The following is a 24,352-nucleotide window of genomic DNA, read 5'->3' as shown; positions in this document are numbered from 1 at the left end:
GCCATGCGTGCGCTTTTGAATTCCGAAGCGTAGAATGAACCGCAAGTGCATGTTATTGTAAAGCACCTTCAATTCTAACCAATAATTATGTTTATACCAGCCGAATTACGTACAGTAATCTCATAGACTACATACGAAGTACCAAGATTTTACTGCCAGGTCTTGCCACTTACTGACTTGACACTTTCTTTCCGAATCCAAAATTATAATCTCTACTTCAATCGCGAACAGCGTGCTGGATTCTATCTTTATAAATCATAGTCATTTCCTTTCTATCAACGTCTCACAACACATTCTGGCCAGTTGTGAGTCCCTTTAAGCTTCCACGAAGGTTTTGTTCGTGCTTACATTCGAGATTCATTTCGGTAAGTTCACCCTCTGCAGCGATTCGCTGGAACTTGAGTTTCCGGTACCAACCAATCAGTGTTGTGTGTGCAAGCATGATGTCGCTGTGGTTGTCAAAGGTCGACCGTCACGGCGTCACGTACTTTTGGGAACGACCGGTTGTGCAAAAAGGGATTACCGTAGTCGTATGTGAAAATGTATATGCAAATAAAAATGGCTATATTGGCTACAACTTTGTTTTGCTCTTTTTTGTGCTTGGCTACATTTGGGCTACCATTTTTCTAGCTTTGGGCCACGCCGCCTTGTCCGACCTGGCAACACTGGTGTTCTGCGGTGCGGGGCATGGCGGCATCATCGAGCATGCCGCAACGCGATTGAATCCGTTGTGGCGGCCCAACGTGACAAAAACGTCAGAGCGCGCGGCAGGTTTCGGACATACCTGTGTAGAGTCGTCTGGGGAGCCGCGCGTTGCACCAGTCTTTGCCATATTCTAGGGACCATAGTTCAGGTCCGTTCGTCTCCGTATCTGCTTTGTCAACGGCGCCAGGTGCAACTGTCGACCCTACCGGTACGTAGTGAGCTTTCTTCAATTTTTTGTTGCGCAGTTTTATAATCTTACTGGGTATTTTCTGCACGCATGTTCGCGTGTAATACGCACGTGCCCTTGCGATGAATGGTTCAAGGAGCTTCTACTGGCATTCCCATCTCACATTTTTGAAAGATAGATTCGCCTCGCTGTAGTGGTCGCAACGTGTGACACCGCGCACGTGTCTTGCTAACGTGATTACATTAAAAGCGCGACAAGACAAAGTTGGAAGTGTGAAATATCACGCAAGAACAAAATGCGCGGGAACTTGTGTAATATATCTTTGTGCTGACCGACTTTGTACGTTAATACGCACGACGCGACTGCCCCGCCGCTAGGCTTTTGCAGATAACTTTGAAAGTACCCCCTTTCGTTAGTCAAAAGGTCTCCTCGATTTGGCTGCACTTTCTGCACTAGTTCATGGGGTGCAGCACTCTAGCACTCGATTTGCCAGTGCAGCTAGCGCTACCTGCACTTCGGCACTCGATTTGACGTCGTGCTGCACGAGTTCATGTACACTTCGGCACTAGACTCTCCGCAAGTTCTTTTCTCGTGCAGGTAGTGCAAGGCTTTTGATAGCAGACGACACATGCGGCTCCGTGGCCATGCGGGTGTTGGTAGACGGCATCGACGGCGCCTGCTATTAGTAACGCAGCACGGACGCCAGTTTTCTTCAGGATGTGTACGCAGCATATTGTTAAGGGCGCTTTCCGGGTTCAACTGCTGCTAAGTGCACTGAAGGCCGGGATTTTCCCTCAGGTCACAGTCATTTGTATTAATTTTCACGAGCTTACCGCTACCTCGACGTTAAGTTTGCGCGAAACCACATCAGTCGTTTGAAACGTTGTGCCATATATGATTCAGAAAGATATGGAAACCACGCTTGGTCATGCTTTCTGAATAATGACACACCAACAAAAGAAAAGCCACAGCCGCCCAGTCGCAGCAGACGAGGGCCTGTACGTTTCTGCACTTTTGTCCTCGATTTGACCGCTGCACCGAAAGCGCTAGTGTCGCGCCACACTCACACTTCAAGATCTGGCACTGCACTGGCACGACACTTTTCTGAACTAGTGCAAAAGGTGCAGCCAAATCGAGAAGACCTAAAGTGTGTAGTTCTAAATGAAGTCGACCTAATCTTTAATTTACAGCGAAAGCTATAGTAGGGTACAACTAAGAAAAAAATAACACTGCAGTTGGAAACAAAGGCACACAGACCGCGCAGGCATGGAGGAAGGAAAAGCCAGGCGATGGGTGCACGCACTCAGGTACGCTTGAGGCGTGCTCAAGATACGCTTGATGCGGGCTCCAGATGGCAGCTGCATATTCTAATTTGTGTCTTACGAGGGCTTTTACGCGAGCAATTTAACATGTGGTAGGGCAAGGCGAAGGTGGCGCTTCAGAAAACCGAGTGTTTTGTTCGATGCTGAATGAATTACTAATATGGGGGCGCCATAATAAATTGGAAGAGAGGGTGACTCCTAGATATTTATATGATTGTACTAGTTCAATCGATGTGTTAGAAATTGAATAATCAAAGCGATAGGGATTGTGACGGCGAGAGTACAACATGAGTTTACATTTGGTAGTATTGAGGGACATTAGCCAATCATTGCACCAATTTAGTACGCTGTTACAATCTGTCTGGAGGATATGTTGGTCATGACAATTAGTAATGGTGCGGTAAATGACACAAACATCAGCGAACATTCGAATACTACAGGAAACATGCATGGGTAAGTCGTTAATATATATTAAGAATAGGAGGGGACCAAGGACAGACCCTTGCGGAATGCCTGAGGTAACTGAGAGGGGTTTGGACAGATGGCCGTTAAGATAAACCAATTGAAAGCAATTAGTTAGGAATTCTTCAATTCATTTAAGAATATTAGGATGTAGTTTCAGCTTCGAAGGTTTTAGCAACAGATGGCAGTGAGAAACATTGTCAAAAGCTTTTGCAAAATCAAGATGGAGAGAGTTTGCATGTTACAGTCTAGTGCAGGAATAGTGCTAGTTGGGTTCCGCAAGAGAAGTCCTTGCGAAGGCCGTGCTGTGAAGGATGAAAAAATTCGTTAGAATCCAAGAAGTTGATAATTTGCGAGTAAATGATGTGTTTCAGGATTTTACAAGGTACACTAGTTAATGAAATGGGGCACTAATTCAAAGGTGAGTCTCTGTTACCTGATTTGTAAACTGGAAAGACCTTGCCCGTTTTCCAATCAAGCAGCATAATTCCTGAGGAGAGTGACTGTGAAAAAATTAGACATAAATATGCTGCACAAATTGATTCCTCATTTTTTCAGGAGCTTTGAACCAATAAGGTCCATACCAGCCGTCGATGAAAGCTTCATATTATAAATTATGGATGAAACGCCTCCTTCGAAGAAGGTGACAGGCGGCATGAAAGTTTCTAGGTTAAAGGATGGTGACTGTGAAGGCGCATCAAGTTCAGTGGTGAAGACATGCGAATGCGTATATTGATGAAGCTTTCTGCTGCTGTGTGACACGTTAGTGTGGAACTAGTTATGTTTTGCCAATCAATGTCCGGATAGTTAAAATCGCCAAAAAGAATTCGGGCATTTGGGTAAGTGGAAACAAGTTCATGAATGGTATTATTCAAATGACGTGGGAAGTCTGGGTTAGTTTGATGGCATCTATAGCAAACACCAAGCAGCACTGTTACAGGGGGAGCATGACAGATGAGCCATAATGATTCGATATTGGATGCGATGTAGACAACGGAACATGATATACCCCGATGAATTGCAACAAGAACTCCACCCCCTTGTGCGCCTTTTCGATAGGTTCGATACACATGGAAATGAGGTAAATCGGTTAAAATTTCAGCGTCTGTTAGGTCACTGTTTAGGCATGTTTCTGTTAGTATGAGGACGTTGCTTTTGGATGACAAAATAATGTTCAATATGAGTTTACGCTTTGGAAGGAGGCTATGGATGTTAGTGAATATTACGGAAAATGTGAGCAGATATCAGGGTGGGGCTGGTTGGTGTTTTGCTGATGCTTGATGACAGGGCAACTGCTACACTATTTCCTCAACGGTATCGGATGACCTACAGTTAAGCCTGGATATAATGAAGTTGACAAAAGCTCGCAATTTTTCGTTACATGCAGTTTTTGCATGAAGGCTCATACGAATGATGCAGAAACGAAACCAAATGGCTCAAGATATCCGTGAACGTGAACTCGCTCTTCAAGCATTTATTTTACAGCGAAAAACTGCGTAATTTCTACTTGCTTTTTCTGCATGCGTGAAGGCACAACACGCCAGGCCAAAGAAGCTAAATTGTGTAAAGCTCCTTCATCAACGCACAAGCCGACGAAACTGCGCAAAACGTCCATTGCGTTCATCACCTCCTTTGCAGTAGACACGTCACACGGATCTGCCTCACAGGCACCATCATCACCGCCATCGGGATTTTGCACGCTTTCAGCTACTGCTGCATCAGTCATTTCTTCTGTAGCCACGGCAGCATTGTTGGCAAACAAAAAGTCACTCAGTTTAACGTCATCGGGTACACCACGGTTAGTGCGTAGCTCGTTCCACGCTTCGGCCACATCGGACGGAGTAGAAAGGTCTTCCTCCTCCTCCTTCTCGGCACCAGCCTGTGCGTTTTTGGCTGTTCCATCCTTTGAAAAGCAGTTCGCAATAACTTCTGTCCTGACCTCATACCAGGAGGCAGCAAGCATCTCGACTGCTTGATAAATGTCAATCTTCATCTCCCGTCCCAGACAGATGTCAAGAACTATCTTTCAGGATTAGTTGGTGCCGGTAACAGCATTTAAAACTGTTAATGACCCCTTTGTCCAGGGGTTGTATTAGGGACGTGCAGTTGGCCGAGAAGTAATGCAGTTCGATGTTCGACAGCTGCAGGCCTTCGACGTGGTGCGCCAAGCAATTGTCCAGCAGTAGGCAAACTTGACGGCCTTGCTGCTTGACGTCCTGGTTAAATTCCTTTAACTACCCAGAAAATATTGGCCGAGTCACCCATGCTTAGGAATTCGCCACATACTTCACGGGCACACGCTTCGTTCCCTTAAAATACCTGGGACAGGCACTTTTGCCGACAACTAGCGGGACTCGCTTGTCTGTGCCGTCAAGGTTGGCGCACCGCAGAATCATTATGCGAAGCTTGCTCTGCTTTCCGCCGCGGCAGTCATCGCCTTTTGATGGTAGCGTGCGGCCCGAAAGCATTTAATAAAATAGAACTCTCATCGGTAGATCTCAGCCGCCTCGAAGCGGCTCAGAATTCCAGGCAGCTTGTCAGCCACCCACAAAGCAGCAGTATCACTGTCTGCGGAGGCAGATTTGCCGCTGATTACTCTTCCGATGACACCGTGCCGGCTCTTGAATCCCTGCAGCCACCTGTTGCTTGCCTTGAAATCGTCATGGCCCAAAATCACGCCACTTATGAGCACATTTCTGGCTCACGTGTCCAAAAAGCATGTGAACACTGCCTTGTCCACATCAGCATATTTGGACAGCTTCAGTCTTTTTTTCTTTGAGCTTGTTCCCGACTACACTGCGTTTCTGATGCTGTGTTCCGCACTCACAATCATTGATAGGGTGCCCGCTGAAATGCTGAAACGGGCGGCCATGTCCTTCTTGCCCGCGGAGACTGCATTTAAAATTGCGAGTTTGTCTTGAAAAGACACAACTTTTCGTTTTCTGCCAGTAGAACTCATCACGACCAACTGACGACACATTTACAAGTGGAGACGTACGACTACATGCCGACAGGCAGGCCTAGCACCTCCAAAACAAGACGGATGAACCAGCACCAGAGCACAGTTAACACACGCACACGTGCAGACGCAGGACAACATGCAAAATGGCGAATGCAATACACCGTCGTTTGTCATCGTCCCTCTCCCTTCCCCTGCCCTGGCAATGAAAGAACCGGCCATCAGCGTTGCTTTTAAAGTGAATTCTTGCATGGAAGTGTGCCTAAGCTGTTGAACGAAATGAAAATCGTGGAAATTCTTCTTGCCAGCGACAGGCGGAAGCTTCAGGACTCCTTCAACATCAAGTTCTGCCAGGTGGGCCCATATTCTGGCCGATACGCAGCGCCTTTTGTCCGCCACGCAAGCGGGGCAAGCTAAGCCTAGCATTTCCACGTACGTCACCATTGCCTGGCCGCCACGGCGGCGGGGCTTGCAAAGCCTAACTTGTCGCCGGAGCTCATTGGGGCTCCCAGTCGCCGACGGCAACGTGCCAGGCCTTTCCCGGCGTTAAATGGAAGTTGTCCAGGTAGAAGGAACAGAGATCAGGCCGGAAGATTTCGGCGAGGGAGCGGGGTGGTGCGATGTTAAGAGGAAGAAACAGGCCGATGGAGTGACCGAGTCGGCGGATAACCAGCAGGAGCACATGCAGCGACGGACGGTAGCCACGTCGAATACGGGAACCACCACAGCGCAGTACAAAAGGAAGTACGCCCGGCAAGTACATCAGATTGCCATGGCAAGCCGAATGCCAGAGTTACCGCCGGACGATTACAAAATCGTCGTACGCCCCCGAGGCGGCTTCAACGTACGCGATTACGGGACGGATCGCATTTACTGCTGCCTACGTAACGCGGCGGGTGTAGGCAGAGAAGCGGCCGGGGAAGATAGCATCTGCCTCAACGTTAAACAGAACGTTGTGGTGCTCAGCACGCCGTCTGAAGACAGAGCTAAACGTTACGGAGCTATTAGCAAGCTTTGCATCGGAGACCGAGAGTTCGAGGCGAACGCCTATCAAGCCGCCCCGGAGAACACTTCCAAGGGCCTGATCAGGAACATTACAAAGACCGAGAGCCCGGCCGACGTCATCGCTAATCTAGTGACGCAGCGCAACCCCGGTGTGCTGCACGCCAAGCGCATGGGCAACACAGACAACATAATCGTTTTGTTCGACGGATTCCACGTACCGAGATACGTATATTACGGACCTATGCTCGTCAGATGCTCCCTCTACAGGAAGCAAATTGACGTATGCTACGAGTGCGGCAGGATGGGACACCGCGCCGACGTGTGCCCCAACCCCAACGACAAGATTTGCCGTGGATGCGGACGCAACAATCCGTCGCCTGACCATCGATGCGACCCGCGTTGTCGACTATGCGGCAAGGGACACTTCACGGGAGACCGCAGCTGCAAGGCGCGATACAAGACCCCGTACATAGTCAAGCGCCGCCAACTAGAGCGAAAAAGACAAGAAGAGGAAGAAGCGGCCGCAGAGTACGGCAGCTGTTACAACAGCAGCACCGACTGTAATGGCAACGGATGCTACTACCTGAATTACCCAGAGATAGACCGCCATTTAGTCACCGACAACCGAAGAGGACGCTCGGCTAGCCGCGGCGGGAAGGGCGCCGTGGGAAAATCCCGATCCCGATCCCGCTCTCGCAACCGGCCACAGCGGCCGAGAAGCACGTCGATGGCGCGCGGTGGTGCCGGTCCGGGCATCGCAGCTGTCGGCCACATCAATCAACAAAGTCAGGAGCAGCAGCCGTGGCAGCAGCAACAAGGTCACAGGAACACTGGGCAACAGGTGAGCTGGGCGGCTGTCGCCGCTTCTCCCGGCGGCGGAGGCGCTCCGGTGGGACGCCCTGGCGGGCCCGCCGTCGGAGGCGGCGGTGGGAACGAGCTCGAGCGAGCGATAGAGCGAGTACTACGACAACGCCTAGAACCATTAGAATCGATGATTGCCGAGCTTAAACGCGAAAACGCGCTCCTTAGAGAGGAAAATTTCAAATTGAAAAGCGAGCCTCCACAATCGCAGCAACCACAGCAACGTAACACGACGATGCCGCCATCCTCGGTGCCTCGATCACCGACTCCATCTCGGCCTGAGCCGGCCGGGTTGGACACGGATGACGAGGGTAGCTCGATGGAGACGGCGGATGAACGGGTTAATCGTCCAGTTACCGCGAAAAGGATCGCACTAGATCCCGCAAGACCCGACACCAAACAGCCATGCGGCCGTTACGAGAAATTAGAGAAACGAGTAGACAGCATCGAGAAGAGCCTCGAGGAACGTTTTGCAAAACAGACGGCACATATGAACGAAATGTTTAATAACGCGGTGGCTAAGCTCTCTGAGCAAATAACACAAATGCTCGCCGCGCACTTGACGCGCATAGACGACATAGAAGCGAGGCTGCCGCCAGCTACGGGTAGACCAATAAGAACGATGAGCAAGCCGTACTCTAGACAACAACAACACAATCAGCCGCAGCAAAGCACGCTCACAGACGTAGAGACACAACCGCAGCAGCAACCAAGTCGCCTCGATGGCGACGGGTTAAATTAAACACAGGCATCATCATGGCTACACACGCAACGAACCACACTAACACTCGGAAACAACAACAATACACCATCTGGCAGTGGAACTGCCGGGGCTACAGGAGGAAGCGCGCTAATCTCCAGCAATTCATACGCAGCCGCGAGACGAAACCGGACATAATTCTTTTACAGGAGACAAACTATCCGGTCAAACTAGCTGGCTACAAAGCCATAGATGCGACCGCGACGGACAACAGGCAAAGAAGGAAACGGTCTACACCCCACGTGGCAGATGGCGCTGGGCCAGGGGTGGTGGTGTCGCGCCGGCCGTCGCCCCCGCCCCGCCCGTTGCCGGTCGCCGCCGTGCTCGTTCGGCGTAACGTCACTGTAGCGCAGCGCGAACTTCGCTCCGTAAAGATACCTCACGTATTCGTAGAAATAATTCCTAAGAGTGGCCGCGGACTCTTCGTCCTTAACGTGTACAGTAAACCCACGCTGCAGCACCGCTTCGGGGACCTGCTCCGGGGCGCGCGCGCGGCTTCCGGCGGCGAGCCTCTAGTTGTTGCGGGCGACTTTAATGCGCCCCACGGAGCCTGGGGCTACGCCCGAGAAACACCCAAAGGCAAACACCTTTGGGAAGACTCGCAAGACCAGGGGCTTGAACTGATCGCGAATCCCGCCGATCCTACACGCAGAGGGAACAGCGTGAGTGTCGACACGCTACCTGACCTCGCGTTCGTTTCGAATGTAACCACAGCGCACTGGCAAAACACGCAAGAAGATTTAGGAAGTGACCACATGCTGATCGAGATGACGATAGGCACGGGCCCGAGCGGTCGTGAGACTAACCCTGTAAGCAAAGGCCGTAAACTCAAACTTGTGAAGTGGGACACGTTCCGCAAGAAACGAGAAGAAGCGGGGCGAGGCGACGAGCCGATTACGGACATAGACAAGTGGACCGAGACGCTCAGAAGGGATGTAGACGCGGCAACGAGCGAAGTTCCGCCCGAGGCGAACCTTGAGATAATTGACAGCAGGCTGCTACACATGTGGGAAGCAAAGCGAGCAATTCTAAAGAGATGGAAATGTCAAAGACACAATAAGGCTTTGCGCAAACGCATAGCACAATTAGACAGAGAGATCGAAGAACACGCACTCCAGGTATCCAGGGCACAGTGGGAAGACACGTGCAACGGCCTCGAGAGGCAGATGGCCGGGGCGAGCGCTTGGCGCCTCTTTCGGCACCTATTAGATCCGGAGGAAACTAGGGCCGCTCAAGGCCACAAGACTCGTAGACTAGTAAGAGATTACAAAGGTGATAACTTCTTCGACGCAATACGTGATCGTTACTTTAAGAAGGCCGAAAGCATCCAACATGCTGAATACGACGGCGTCGCAAACGAGAAATTGGACGCGGAATTTAGCGAAGCAGAAATTCGGATAGCCCTGTTCGAACTAAACACCCGATCGGCGCCCGGCCCGGACCGGGTTACCAACAAGACTCTCCGTAACCTAGACGACGAGTCGATCTCCCGCCTCGCGACCTACGTCAACGAGTGCTGGCGAGGGGGCTCCCTTCCCGAAGCGTGGAAACGGGCCCGCGTTATCATGATTCCAAAACCCGGCAAGCAAGTTACCCTCGATAATCTAAGACCGATTTCGCTAACGTCTTGCGTTGGAAAAGTCATGGAACACGCAGTTCTCACCCGCGTGACCGACTTTCTCGAAGATCGTGACGCGTTCCCGCACACCATGCTAGGATTCCGCCGCAACCTCTCCTCACAGGACGTATTGCTTCAGCTTAAACACCAGATCGTAGACGACACTACCAGCTCCACTAAGGCAATCCTCGGCCTAGATATTAAAAAGGCCTTCGATAACGTTAAACACGAAGCAATCTTAAAAACAATTATAACGTTAGGACTTGGCCAAAGAACGTATAATTACGTTAGAGATTTCCTCGCGTGCAGGCGTGCATGCATCGTCGTTGGCGACGAGGAATCGCCGGAATTTGAGACGGGTCCGTCCGGCACGCCGCAAGGATCCGTCATATCCCCATTACTCTTTAATTTAGTTCTACTCGGTCTACCCGAGAAATTAACAGAAGTAGAAGGATTGCATCATAGTCTATACGCGGATGATATCACCCTCTGGGTTCCCGGGGGAGGATGTGATGGTCACGTCGAGCGAACGCTACAGGCAGGGGTAGATGCGGTCCAGAATTACTTGCGTGGAACGGGCCTCGAGTGCTCGGCTACCAAGTCCGAACTGTTAATCTACAAACCCACAAGGAGAGGTCGTAAAACCCTGAGCGACGAAGAACGGGAATACTCCAAAATACGTATTATATTGGCAGATGGTACTCCCGTACCGCACGTAGACAAAATTAGAATCCTGGGGTTACACCTGCAGGCAAATGGCCATAACGGAGAGACGGTGCGAAGACTTCGTCGTTCGGTAGATGACACGATCCGACTCTTGCGTCGCATCACGAATAGACGCAATGGTATGCGTGAAGACTGCGTGATCCGTCTCGTGCAGGCGTACGCGATAAGCCGCATAACGTATGTTGCCCCCTACCTTAAGTGGATAGGGTGCGAAAAAAACAAGGTCGAATGCATGATACGAAAGGTTTTTAAGAGGGCGGTCGGCGTTCCACTCAACGCGAGCACCGACAAGTTTCTGGAGCTCGGGCTTCACAACTCACTTGACGAGTTAATCGAGGCGCACGACATTGCGCAGTACGAACGATTATCTCATTCAAAGACAGGTCGATGCATCCTCGAGGCACTCGGCATCGCGTACCACACTCAGCATGGAGAAAAGATGGCGGTTCAGGCCTCGGTCCGCGACCGCCTGATCATCCCGCCGCTTCCCAAAAACATGCACCCGACGCACCACGCCGCGAGACGCAACAAACGAGCAAGAGACCTTCAGAAGAAGTTTGGCAACAGCAACGAGGCGGTGTACGTAGACGCTGCGCGATATGAAGGAGAGAAAAACGCACACGCGATCGCGGTTGTAGACCGCACGGGAAAGTGCCTCGCGAGCGCTACAGTGACCACGGGACACACGGAGGCGGCCGAAGAAGCCGCAATAGCCCTAGCACTGGCCACGGTGCCTAGTGCTGCGATCGTGATCAGCGACTCGCAGGCAGCAATCCGCGGCTTCGCGCGCGGTCGCGTCTCGCGGGAAGCGGTCCGCATACTCCAAATTTATGACGACGGCGACTCGTCATCGCCCTCGCAACCCCAAAATTCTACAGTCTTCCTCCTCTGGACCCCGGCACACACCGATGTCCCGCTCGCGGGCAACGAGGCGGCCCACGCCACGGCTCGAGGTCTCACACGCCGAGCCGCCGCAGATTATGTGGCCGCCGCCCCCGCCCCCGAGAGCGGGGCATCGGATCTGCCTGATCGGGACACTACAACAGAAATGCGGCAACAAGAATCACAATGGGCGTGGGGCGATCGCCTGACCACGTTCAGAGATCTCACCCAACACTACAGACTCCAAAGACGCACATTCCCGCCACCACACGACAGGTTAAATAGGAATGAGGCCGTAACATTACGCTTGCTCCAGACAGGCAGCTACCCTAGCCCCGCGGTCCTACATCACATCTACCCAGGTTTATATCCAACAGATGCCTGTAAAGCTTGCGGACAGCGAGCAACGCTGCGACATATGCTGTGGGAATGTGCCGGCAACCACGGTAATGGGACCACATCCGTTCGCGACGCGTCCGTAATCGCGGCCGTTACCACAGTACGGGAAGCCTCGAGCTCGCTTCTCCCCGACGCCGCCCCAGCTGCGGGGCCCGCCGGGGACCTTCTCCATCGGCGTCGCCACCGCTGGGAGGCGGCTCTGAAAAGTTCAGAGTTGGCAGACCAGCTCTGGGCCGTCCGGCAAGCCAAAGATGCCGCCCGAGTCCAAGGACTTGGAGCCGCCACCTGAGGCCACCACAACGAAACTGCCGGCCATTCATTAATAAAGTTTCTTCTCTCTCTCTCCTTAAATCCACACAAAAAAAATTCTGCGAAAGAACTCAACTGCAGCTACGAATGCCATCTGGTGTCACGCTGGACAAGCAAAGCCTGAAAAGACTGCTACATTGGGCACGGAGCGGCGCTAGCCACCACAATCATCATCATCATTGCTAACTTTGCTCGGTCGCGGCGATCCCAGGCGTTTGCATAGCTGCTGGCTCCTTAAAGTATTAATATTCACTAATGTAGTGCATTTCTTTGGCCGAATTTTCCTTAAAAGTGCAAAAAGTAATGACTGATCAGCTTTGCGAGTTCGTTACATCGATGTCGAAAATACATGGGCTTCAATGGTGGCAGCTTTGGGGAATTCAAAACCTTTGTTAAATCCAGGAATTCGTTACATAGAGGTTTGTTACATCCAGGTTTAACTTTATCTCAGTGCTACAGTACTATGTACTCTAGTACTGTGCAATATCTGCAAGTAGTACCACATGTCTGATTTAGACTGGCTGTTTCAAAGAGTTGTGGTAACACTGCGCCGAGTGCATATGTGCCGACAATGTGTGTCATATGTAGCTCCTTTTAAGGTCTCCTAGATTTGGCTGCACTTTCTGCACATAGTGCACAAAAGTGTCGTCCTAGTGCCGCAAGTGCAGTGCTACACTAGTGCTCTTTGCGGTGCGGTCAAATAGAGTGCAGAAGTGCAGTAACATGCACCATGGCCGGGCTAGAGAGGCGATGCGTGCGCTCTTTCACAGCCTGCGCTTCGGGGTTAGTTCCCGCCTTTCACCGCCACTAGTTCGTGACGCTGTCACCCAACCTTGGCCATTTCGGCTGACTGAACTGGATGGCCTCTCCCGTTTGTGGAGACTGGGTAACAGCTGATATCTGTTCATGCTAATTTACATTCCCTTTATCATGGGCGATTCCTCTCCCCCGCCCCCTCCAATCTCCTGGAATTGGCTTATGGGGCTGAACAGCAGTAAATTGCCTTTGAGAAGCTTCGCATCATGAAAATTGGCAGAAACACTTCAACACAAAGGATAAGATGCAAATGATGTGAATTACTCTTCAGTATACCTTTTATTGAATAATACCTGCTGCATTTCTAACGAAAATTGATTTCAGCAAAGTTTGGTACAAACTTCGATTAAAAATAATCACTCAGAAGATTGATGACTGCATAAACAAGTAGTTTGCAGTGAGCTATTTTCTCCCTCGTCAAAGATCACAAGTTCATACGTGTTAAGGTCATAGTCTGATGAACTTCTTGGCACATATTTGGAGGGCTTACCTTACGTGCCGGTTATTTTGTTTGCGTGGTTTGTGAGAAGTATTCGCATGACTTTTTTGGCAATTAAAGCCGCTAATCGCTTTGCATGGCTGTCGTCGACACACTTTGGGAAGCATAGCACTGGCACGCATTCGAGCTGACGCTCGACGAGTAGTTGCAGAATTTCAAGCGTATTTGTTCTTGGCAAGTCCTTTGCCACGTGCTCAAAAAATTACTACATTGTTCAAAAGAGAAAGAATCTCTGGGCTTGGGTAGCATAATCCGCTCCTGTCTTGGCCTTGGAACAGTGTGTACAGAGGATCATCTTTCTTGCACGTTGTTGTTACAAGCCTTTCGCAGGACTCGCAACTAAAATCTGTTAACTTAGCAATGTAGCCACCAACATATGACAAGCCTAAGTAAGTCACTGACCTTGGTGTAGCGGCTTGACGTTCCCTTAGGTCTTCCAGCTCGTGAAACTTTTCAGACAGTGTGGCAGCCACTTTTTCATTATCAATACATACCGGGTGTCTCCGTTTGCTTTAGGCTTAACGACTTGGCCTTCACAATCCGATCAAGGGCAGCTGTAACGGCCCTGGCATCCAGTTGATCGTTGCCGCCGCACATTTGTCGAATTCTTCCAAAAGGTGCCTCAATTGGATTGCTATTTCATTTCTTCGTTAGCGCATAACTGATGCCTTTCTGCAGCAAGAAGTGTGTTGTTTCCACAGCGCACCGTGTTAAGAGCAAGGCTTGAAATGTCTCTTCTGTGAGTGTGCCGTTGCCTGAGGTGACTGAACATGACTGCACATTCCTTATAATACAATGAACTCGTTTTCTAGTCACAGCAGACGATGATCGTTCGTATTACAGATTGGCACCTTGTAGCCACTTCCTACGTAGGATGTATCATGTATGTCAAACCATTCCTTTAATGTTTTCAGAAAACGAATGGTGGCACTCGCTTCTTTAAAATCATATAGGGCCTTATCTTCATGGTAATTCTCCTGCAGGTGTTGTAGCGCCGCACAAACCTGCGGTGAGAATACTTGAACAGCACGCCGCACATTTTGCTTTTCCAAACTCGATGGATAGACATGTTTTCTTGTTAGGTTTCAAGCGAGTTTCACATTCATCAGCTTCTGATACTCATACAACTTCTGCACATATGCACCAGTTATAACATCACAGCCATCCATGAGCTGCCTTTCAAGGAACTGACTTCGGATATGTTTTATCACATGGCACGGGTCAAAGCTAAGGAAGATGACCCATTCAGGGTCATGCAGATATGTCACAACTCTACGCAAGGAGCCATTGCCCATGTGCTTGAACATCGTCGTGTTTGCCGAGTAGTTGTAGTTGTCGGTCACAATTAGAATGATGACGAATCCACACGACTCGACTTTGGCAATCACCTTTTTTGCCCATTGGAAAAGGTCTTTCCCAATTAGCTGCTTAGTGAAATAATAAGAGCAGGGTATTTTATATTGGCTGTTAGTGCTGTACAGAACAAAGCACAAAACCCTGTTCGCTAAAATTCCCTGCATGTTCGATGTGCTGCTGTTGGGTCTGTCCTTAAGATCGAACATGGCATCTCCTTCCCGGTCATACATTCATTTAGCCTTTATGCTGGCTTCATCAATAATTAATGATGACATATGTTGCCTGCTGCTCAGAAGTGAAGCCTCGTGAACCAGTCTTGCTCGCATCGCAGCACTCTTTCCGGACGTGGTCAGACTTGGGCTCATGTATTTCTGGAGGGTGCATTTTGCTGGCAAATTCAGGAGCCTTGACATTAGAGCGTTATCATAACCCTTCGGTGAGGGAAATCGCCATATGATGCATTCTCAAATAACCTCTTCAGGATACGTCAGATGTTGCTTTTCATATCGCTATATTTGGTGGAACAGGAGTATGGCTTTTTTTGTCTCCATTCTGTGAGTCCGCCATGATTCTCCCGATCGAAGCATGATGTTTGCTTTTGAGATAGAATACGGTGCATTGTTCTTCTGTCCCTAGCTTTTCCAGTAGCTTCTGGCTCATGGAATGGTGATACATACCTGCCAACCCTCCCGATTCGCCCAGGAGGCTCCCGATTTTTTACTGAACTTTCCGATTGTATGATCACTGTCTTATATCTCGCGAAAAGTGGTCTCTGTTCGTGCAATAATGTTTTTTGTGAAACCGGCACCACGCAATGTACAGCCACATCATAATTGTCAGCATCACCAACAACGCCCGCACTAGCACCATGGGTATCACCGACTAAGCAGCCGACTGCGGTGCCTAGTAAGCCGACCGAAGGCAGAGCCAATGTAGCTCTTGCATTTCATGCATGCCTTCCTCCATGGTGCATCTTGTTGCTGCTTCTTGGTTCTTTATTCTATGCTGCTTGTGTGTGATTAGTGTTGGCTAGGCCGTGTGTGTGCGGTGCACCGTGTAAAGTTACAATCCTTGTGTGCTTGATGCCATGGCGCTATCAAAGCCCAAGAAAAGGTATTTGCACAAGTTTTTGCGATCTTCTGAATTTCCGTGCTTTTTGACATCAAGAAAAGAACATTTTGCATTTTGTATAACATGTGGATGCGATGTCAGCCTATCTCACGGTGGCAAAGGAGACTTGAAACTGCATGTTTCCACGCCGAAGCATCAAAGCTATGTTTGCACCACTGAGCAGCAATACAACATAGTGAACTTTCTCCAGAACAACTGCAACGACAGTGTCATACATGTGGAGTGCCTGTTTACGGAATTCTTTGTCGAACACGACCTACCCCTTAGTGTCAGTGACCACGTTGGGCCTCTTCTGCAGAAAATTTTTCCAAAATGCGACGAGGCGAAGCGTTATAGATGTAGATGCAATCCTTAAGAATGCGGAGGTGGCCAACCTGAAATTTATTTCACAGGCATCACTCTCGAGTCATTGTTTCTTTTTTCAGAGTTTCCCTGAACTGCTGCTCCGAGATTCCAATGAATCTGCTGAAGACGCTTTAGATGCTCTCAGTGCTGAGTTTGCCACACTACAGGCATGCAGTCTTCAACAGAACATTCTGAATGAAGAAAGGTGGGACGTGCAGTGGTCTATAGTTGGAAAAGTGAAAAACGCCGATGGAAAGCATGTTTCAACGAGTTACTGAGGTGATGCTCGATTTACTTGTGATACCGCAGAGCAAGGCAGAGTGCGAGAGGATTTTTAGCACGGCATAAAAAACTAGGACTGAATTCCGCTCGTCAATGTGCAAACACCACCCTCCAACACCGGCTGCTAGTGAAGGGCCATCAGTCTGGACCATGTTTTGAGCAAAGCTACTCGGACAAATTTTTGAAGTGAGCAAAGTCTGCTACTGCAAGGTCCCTGCAAAAGAACTCATCGAACACTGCCTAAAGGTTTGAACGAACCCCTCCCCCCGTTTGGCACGAATAAAGTCTCCTGATTTTTATTTTGCCAGGTTGGCAGGTATGGTGATATGAAACTTCAGAGCAAACCTTTGAGATCACAGAGAGGTATCTATCGGCTTGCTCTCTGGCCATTGTTGTTTGTAGTTTGTGTACTGACGCTTTTAGTGTGTTCATAGAGGCAGTCCGACAGGTTGCATTCCACAGGCAGGGATTCAAGCGGCTCAGCTTTCCACTTGGTTTGTTTTGGAGCATGAAAAGCCCAAGGAGCAGGATCTTTGCGAGGCTTTCTCGCGGGAGGTGCCAGGTAGATCGGATAGCCTTCAAAAATTGTGGGGACAGCGCCAGGCAAAAGTTTCTTGACGCGGCACTCTGGAGCGTAGGCGATCGAAAGTGCTCGCTACACCTGATCATGTACGGCGACTTATAGTTGATAGTTCAATCCTTCCTTGCAATGTTTTTTTTAGCCATTTGGCACACAATTCTCCATCACTTGGGAACTGATGAAACGACATGCCTGGGCATTTCCCAGAGTGCGAGTGGCAAAAGGGCACGCAGCAGTACACCATTTGAATGCCGATCAGTCCACGTGCACCAATTTAACACGAACCATCCTGAAAAATTCTAACAATGCAATCGGCAATCGATTGAGGAAACCATACAAATTAAGTCCCAAAACCACTATACATACTTGGTAGAACGTGGCAGCAGTGAATGTGTGCATTGATGTCCGGTGAATGTTCGCGGTACCTCCAAAACAGGTTCACTGAACCTTGTCGGCCTGTTCTTACCGGCTGGAGGTGAGGCGTGCCCATCGCCCCTTTAGCCCGGCCGTGCGTGCTCAAGCCTTGTCGTCTGCTAGAGCTGCCGCACACACGTGAACGACTACAATAGCACGATGAGGCGACAATGCCTCTCCAACTACTCAACGTCGGCCGTTCTTCAAACAGTGACTACTGTGTCATAGTGGCTGTAGTATGTGCCTTTGTGCATTCTGCCAGCATGGCCGATGTTGTTCTGTTGACAATGGAACTTTTGAACAGGCTTCGTGCGGGTCCTTGAAAACCCTTGAATTTGAAAAGATCGTTTTCAAGGCTTTGAAAGTCCTGGAATTTTCGGAGATCCTTGAAAATCCTTGAATTTCCTAAATTTTTATTTTTAATAAACTTCCAGAGATTGTATTCAAGAAAATTTCAACCCTCCTGAATTCCTGCAGCAGTTTTGTTAAAACGGGTATTCTCACGCATTTTGAATTGTCTGGTAAAACTCTGGGAAAACTCGGGGAATTTGTGCTTCAATCAGGGAAAATTGGCTGTCATTTTATTGAAAGGGAACGAAAGTCGCGACCTACTGCTGGCTCGAGTAAAAGAGAGGACTCGTTACGAATTGTCTTTGACGCCGTGTCATTGGCTGGAGGAGTTGCCTATGTACAGTCAACAGCCGATTTTCCGGACGCCCGATTGTTGTGAACTGCCCGATAGCGCGGACGGCTTTGAGACTCCACCACGCGTCCCATAGAGTCGATGTATAAGAACGTCTGTAATTTCAAACGAAAGAACCCTTCGCTGTCCGATTTTCCGGAGTTTTTGCCTACCGCAGGACCCAAATGGCATTAATGAAAGCCAGCACCGCCATTTTTATTATCTCGCCGCCTCGAATTAACCAGCGCTCTCACACGCTGATCCGCTGGCAGCCGTAGCTATACCACCGCGGCAACACTAGGCTTCGCTTCTTTCACGTTCGCTATTAAAGTTCTTGCCGTTTTGTGCCGTGTTTTTCATTGAAAGAATTCGCTGCTGTCAGTAATCGCACCAACTCCGCTAATCCTCGCGTATGGCTTCGAAGCTTAGAAAGCATGGCACGTCGCTTAATGCTGGTTCATGAAAGGCAGCTGCGCCTCAGCACAGCGGTGTTACGCGGTGAAGTGTACGTGAAGTGTTGCGGTGAAGCTTAACAAGCGTGGGAAGGGGCAATTGTCTCTGGACACAGTGCATATTCCATAATTATACACACATGTATAATTATGGCCCTGTATGTGGTCCTTGAAAATCCACACACAGGACCTTGAAAGTCCTTAAAAACCCTTGAATTTTTGTCATATACACCAACATGAACCCTGAATTCAAAGGATGATGAAAATGACGAGTTTGATAGTGCTTTTGCCGTTGCATGCAAGCCTCTACGCATGGGCCGCAACCGGTCCACGTCTACATTGGCTACATTGACAAAGTGACGCGCAGGTACTTTGATTTTGGCTATATGTGCGAACGCTTTAGGCGCTCTTCATTTTACCCAGACGCCGTGAGCAGACAGTGCAAAATATTTGCTGTGGAGACTGTTTTGATTGCCCTCAGCTATTTAGGAAACCAGAGCAGCATGAATTCTGTTGCTGATCGGTTCGACGTGACAGAGTACGACGTGACAGACAGAGTACGACGACAGAGTACGACGTGACGTGACATGTAGTGTTGTGCCTTCGGCGTGTGTTGGACTTTTTGCTGGAAATCAGCGCTGAAGTGATTGCATGGCCAAACGATGTGCAGATGGCCCGAAGCAAGGCAAGTTTTCTCACGAAGAGTGGTCGAAAAGGCCCCCGAAATACAGTTGGATGTATTGACGGCAGTCATATAGAAAACAGCAGTACTCCCTGCTCCACAGCCACACGAACAGTGCTTTCGTTCCCAACAGGGAAGATGTCCCTTTCCTCATCATTTATATTCAGCTTCATGCAGTCTGCAACAGCCGGATTGCACAACTCATGACCACGTGCACTGAGGAGAAGTGACAGCATGTAAAGAACTCATGCACGAAAAGGCCTGCACGATGTCAAATCAAGTGTGGCAGTGAAGGTGACTTGCGCTGCATTCACCAAATCGAGTGCCAAAATGCAGCACTCTTGACCTAGTGCCGAAAGCGCAGCCATGAGGAGACCTTTAGTTGTGCTTTCGTCTTCTGGTAGAGCCGGACACCTGCTTGGCCTTGGTCTCCATGTCGAGACACTGCTCACGAGCTCAAACACGCAAAGGTGATGTGCGTGCCGGCATTGACAAATCGGTGTAAGGTGATAGACATTTCCAAATTGCTTTGCAAAATAAGGGCACCTTTTGTCATTGAACAAATTGCATTCACACATTTTATGTCCTTTTGTGCATGCAGAAGCTCAGTAATTTGGGCAAGGTACAGACAGACAAAGAACTTTATTAATGGTACTGAGGAACCGGCGTTACGGTACCTCCCTTTTCAGGGAGTTCCCGTAGCCGTCGCAGGCCGCACCCACGTCGGGGTCGGAAGATCGTGGTCCTCCGCCCTGTCGCAGGCCCTCTGGACAGCCCGTAGTTGCTCTGAGAGGTCACCACTCTTAAGGGCTGCCTCCCAGTCGGTTAGAGTGCTTAGCGATGAGCTGCGTAACGCAGGGCATTGCCAGAGCATATGGGATAAGGAGCAGTACGCCTCCCCACAGTCTGGACAGCGGGGTTCTACATTAGGCGCGAAATGACTGAATCGGCCCCTGGAGGGAAATGACCCCGTTTGAAGCATGCGAAACGCCGACGATTGTGGTCTATTAAGTTTAGGGTGTGGTAGCAGAAAGGCCCGCCGAGCAAGTTGATAATGTGCCAAGATTTCATGGAAGGTGAGAAGTGAATCCCTGTACAGTCCTAAGTCACCGCCCGTGAGTCCACCTGAACCGCCGCGGTGTGTAAGACCTCGCGCACAGTCATGGGCCAACTCATTGGCGTTAACAACCTCAGAGTGCACATTGATTCCCACATGGGCCGGGAACCATTTGATGCTATGAAAACCAGCAGCCCCCTCGCGGCCAAGGATGGCCGCCGCCTCCTTTGAGATCGAGCCGGAGGCGAAAGCTCGGGCTGCAGATCTGGAGTCTGTAAAGATATTGGGACGTAGAGGGTCCTTCAGTGCTATAGCTATAGCAACCTGCTCGGCTACTGTTGCAGAAACCTTCCGCACGGATGCTGAGTTAACGAGAGTGCCATTGGAGTCAACCAAAACTACGGCATAGTGATCAGAGCGCTCGTACTGGGCGGCGTCAACGAAACATGCCAGATTCGGAGTGGCCGCAGCAGCTTTTAACAGGGAACAAGCCCTGGCTACCCGGCGCCCTACATTGTATTGAGGGTGGGCGTTACGTGGCATGGGATCTACCTTGAACGTATCTCGGACCATGGGTGATAGGGTCACATTGCGCTCCGTGATTTCCTGGTGACCGCATCCAACGGATTCGAGGATGCGTCTCTCCGCTCACGATGATGAGAGTCGTATTATTTGGGCCACTCGTTAGGCCTCGATCACCTCTGATAGGGTGTTGTGCATGCCTAGTTGCATGAGACGCACGGTGCAGGTAGTGAGTGGTAAACCCAGCATGCGCTTGATGCTTTTGCGCATGAGGGCGTCGATTTTGGCCTCATCCCGTTTAGACCAGCGCAACGCGGAAGCTACATAGTTAACGTGGCTCAACAGAAATGCGTGGTAGAGTCTGAGTAGATTGCTCTCGCTTAAACCCCCTCTGTGGTTCGAGACCCTGAGGATAAGCCGAAGCATATTCTCCTGTCTTGGAAGTAATGCGGGCTATAGTCTGCGAGTTGCCCCCGCGAGATTCTAGCAAGAGTCCAAGGACCCTACTGATATCCACTCTGTGGATTTGTTGTCCGTCCCTCGTATAGAGGGCTATGGGAACTTGATCTAAGGGTTTGGAGCACCTAACCCCCCGTCGGGTGGGCCTATACAATAGAAGTTCGGACTTGGTTGGTGACACTCAGGCCCGTGTCTAGTAGGAAGTGTTCTGTGATGTCGAGCGCCTCTTGGAGTGCACTCTCAACTGCAGCGTCAGACCCTCCCATGCACCACACGGTAATATAATCCGCGTAGAGGGCGTGACCCATTCCTCTTACTGTAGCCAGTCTGTCCGAGAGGCCCTTCATGGCGATGTTAAACAGTAGGGGAGAGATGACCGCCCCTTGCGGGGTGCCTCTCGCTCCCAATGTAAATTCCTTCGATTTGATTTGCCCTATTTTGACAGTGGCCGTGCGATTCCTGAGGAAGGAGCTAACGTACGCATGGAATCGTGGCCCCAGGCCCAGATCCGAGATGGCGTCTAGCACGAACCGGTGCGAGATGTTATCAAAAGCCTTGGACAAGTCTAGAGCAAGGATGCCCCGAGTGTCTAGTGTCGACATCAATGATTTGCCTCTTTATAAGTAACATGACGTCCTGTGTGGAGAGTGCCGGCCGAAAGCCGACCATGTTGTGAGGGAATAACTCATTATTTTCTATATGCCTAGATATACAGTTGTGAATGACATGTTCGGCCACCTTACCCACGCAGGACGGGAGCGAGATGAGCCGCATGTTCTCCGGCGCAAGAGGTTTGCCTGGTTTCGGGATGAGCACCACTGAGGCGGTCTTCCAGGAGTCGGGGACAAGGCCCGTTTCCCAAGTTTTATTGACCTCCCCGGTGAGCAGTGCAACTGATTGTTCATCCAAGTTGCGGAGGAGCTTATTGGAGATTCCATCCAGGCCCGGTGAAGAGCGACCGTTGAGCGTTTGGAGCACCTCCCAGATTTCGGATTCCGTGAAGGGGGCGTCGAGCTGGGCATCAGCAGCTGCAAGGTTCTTGTGACTTCTGTCATCTACTAGGCTGGTCACAAATCCATATCCAAAGCTTGACAGTGCTGATAGCGCCTCTAGGGCGTCCGCAAACCTGGTACCATGCTGTTACCTTTGTCTGCGCGGGTGCGCAGGTTTGGACTTCAGTCATCTTCAGTCACTGCAGTGTTGGCCTCGCCTTTTGTGTGACTAGCTGCCATGTCGGATGCAGTGCGACTCCAGCCTGTAGCGGCTTCGCAGTGCAATGGCGAGCTCGAATCCCCGACAGTATTTCCAAATGTTTTTGAAATCATACACAGCAGAATTTCGGTGCCTTGTGCTGTCGAAGAAAAGGGGAGAAGTTAGGATTCTCCATCACGTGTGCCTGTGATGTGAACATCTCGCATGGCGGCAAGTCTGACTTCAAGGTCCACATAGCTTCGAAAAAGCACGAGGGATACGTATGAGCCGTGGACATCCAGCCAAGCCTAGCAAGTTTTTGCACGAAGCGACAACGAGCTCAATGTGATTCATGCAGAATGCCTCTTCGCAGCGTTTTTAGTTGAACACAACATCCCGCCGGACTGCTTTTCCGGTAGATGTTCCCCGAGTGCGAAGAAGCGAAACACTATGCCTATGGACGAACAAAGACGACGTCAATCATTCAGGAAATAGTCGCCAACATGGAGACTCCTTTGCTGGATGCCCTAAAACGGCAAGTATTTTCAATCACTGTGGATGGCAGTAACAATAGGGATACACAGCTTTACCCTATTGTTGCAACATATTTTGTTAAAGAAACTAGTAGAGCCGAAAGCCGCCTTCCTTGCCTCGGGACAATCCAAGGTGAAGCGACGGGTCACAAAATTGCAAATCTGGTTCTGAACGATATGAAGTCTCGGAATTTGCCTGTTGGGGACCTGTTGGTTATAAGCTCGGACAATGCCAAGGTCATGATCAGCAAGAAAAACAGTGTTTCTACTGTATTGAGAGAGGTTCAACCAGGTTTGATAGGCGTTGGTTGCCTGTGCCATCTCAATCTACTTGGCCGCCCAAAAAGCAGCTTCATGTCTTCCTGTAGAGGTTGAGGCTTTGGTTGACATCTTTCACAGTGGCCAATGACATGCAATGCTCAACGTACATGCAGCCATACGGCGACTAATTTCTTTTTGGGAAACATCTTCATCTGTCTAAAACCTCATGACACCATGCTGTTCAACTTTTGTAGTGTCCGTTATGTCACACAACCATGTTCAACCCAGTGTATGTGAGCTATAAAGAACCTTGATCCTCACACCTGCGTGTCACTTTTGTAAATAAGAGATGCCTCTGTGCCACGTGCATGCCTCGCAGATAATGAACCGAACCAATATTGTGCGGGGTGGGTTGTCTCACTTTCATGTGACTCGCCTTCATACATTAGAAATGCGGCGATACAATAGAATATACAAATGCCAAGATACAGCTTCATAAAGGGCAAAAATGTGTCTGTCATTGGAAACAAAGTTCACTGCACATATACACAACACGTCGCAACAAGATATTTAAATATACATATAAGCAATAAATCTACGTATCTAAGAAAAAGTCACTATATATGATGCGTCAAACAAGACGAATAAACACGTTGCACAACCACAGATTCAGAGATCACAGCCCCCACTCCCTCTACTCCCCCGATGTATTGCGCACGACGAAAGGCAGTGCGCTTCCTCTCCGCTGTTCTACCTTGCGCACACAAGACAGCCACCATCGTCGGCTCACCCATGCCGCCCACGCTCCCCCTTACGCTTTGACTCGCGCACACAGCATGCGGCACGCAGTCACAATGTTACTGCCCCTGGACTTCATACGGAACATGAGGGCGAC

The 24,352-nt window shown here is 49.9% G+C and overlaps 1 long non-coding RNA gene across 3 annotated transcripts in view; it reads left to right on the top strand.

Moving 5' to 3' along the window:
- Positions 1-685: 685 nt before the first annotated feature.
- Positions 686-24,352, top strand: part of LOC140219488 (uncharacterized) — a 218,409-nt gene continuing 194,742 nt past the window's right edge. For all 3 annotated transcript variants that reach the window (XR_011895792.1, XR_011895794.1, XR_011895793.1), the window contains exon 1: positions 686-913. This is a non-coding gene — a long non-coding RNA (uncharacterized lncRNA). The remainder of the gene's footprint in view (positions 914-24,352) is intronic.

Source organism: Dermacentor andersoni, chromosome 7 (assembly GCF_023375885.2).
Source record: "Dermacentor andersoni chromosome 7, qqDerAnde1_hic_scaffold, whole genome shotgun sequence".
In the NCBI taxonomy this organism is placed as follows: Eukaryota; Metazoa; Arthropoda; class Arachnida; order Ixodida; family Ixodidae; genus Dermacentor; species Dermacentor andersoni.
This window is presented reverse-complemented; position numbering and strand designations above follow the sequence as displayed.